Source organism: Bufo gargarizans, chromosome 6 (genome assembly GCF_014858855.1).
Source record: "Bufo gargarizans isolate SCDJY-AF-19 chromosome 6, ASM1485885v1, whole genome shotgun sequence".
In the NCBI taxonomy this organism is placed as follows: domain Eukaryota; kingdom Metazoa; phylum Chordata; class Amphibia; order Anura; family Bufonidae; genus Bufo; species Bufo gargarizans.
In genome coordinates this window covers 13,142,185-13,143,003 of record NC_058085.1, presented here as the reverse complement: position 1 = coordinate 13,143,003, position 819 = coordinate 13,142,185, and the positions used below count along the sequence as shown (strand labels likewise).

Sequence of the window (819 nt, the reverse complement as noted above, 5' to 3'; positions counted from 1 at the left end):
CTGCCCAGGTGTGCACAACAGGCCCAAATCAAAAGAGAGGTGCACGGAGTGGAAGGAGGTGCAAAAACTGCATTCAGGTGATATCCAAACACTTCATTCAGGTGATAAGCCAATTAACACAACAATTAAGCCATCAATCTTAATTGGATTTGGACTGTGAGGAGAGGTGACTGGCTGGCTGGGTTGCTTGGTGCTGGAACAAACCCACACACAGGTGATGCAATTAAGAGATTGACAGGCTAGATGCAGCAGCACCAGGGATGCAGAAAGCAGCACAGCAAAACCCTGACAGAGGAAGGAGAAGCTGAAGTGCAGGACTGCTGAGGCAGGACACAGCAACTTTTTCACTTGCTTGCTGGAAGGATCTTTGACATCCATCACTCAATTTCATTCTGTTTTTTGATACCAGATTAGAAGGGGTGCACCGGTCCTGGAGGTACTGCAATACCAGGTCAATGCGTGGAGTGGACAGAGCAAGCTCTTTTTCCATCTCCCTGTTCGAAAAATCCATTTAATATATGGTCCCCAGATAGGGGACGTATCAGATATTAAACTGATAAGAACAGATTTTTTTACGTTTTCATTTGTTCTTTAGAAACCTTTGCTTTTCACTAACTCCCTAAAACCTGTAAACTAGGAGTAAAGCGTGTTATAACAATTCATTCCACATATATATATTCCATTTAGTTGCTGCAGTCTTCCAAATCTTCTTACGTTCTCTCAGATAATACACGTACATTTCACTAAGAGACAATTTTACACATTCTTTTTCTTCAATATAGTCTTTTTTTGAACAGATAAATATTCCGGACTTTCCAA

The 819-nt window shown here is 41.6% G+C and overlaps 1 non-coding gene across 1 annotated transcript; it reads right to left on the bottom strand.

Moving 5' to 3' along the window:
• Nucleotides 1-414: 414 nt before the first annotated feature.
• Nucleotides 415-602, bottom strand: LOC122942704. Its single transcript, XR_006390655.1, has one exon. It is a non-coding gene; the product is annotated as a U2 spliceosomal RNA (small nuclear RNA).
• Between the last annotated feature and the right edge of the window lie 217 nt (nt 603-819).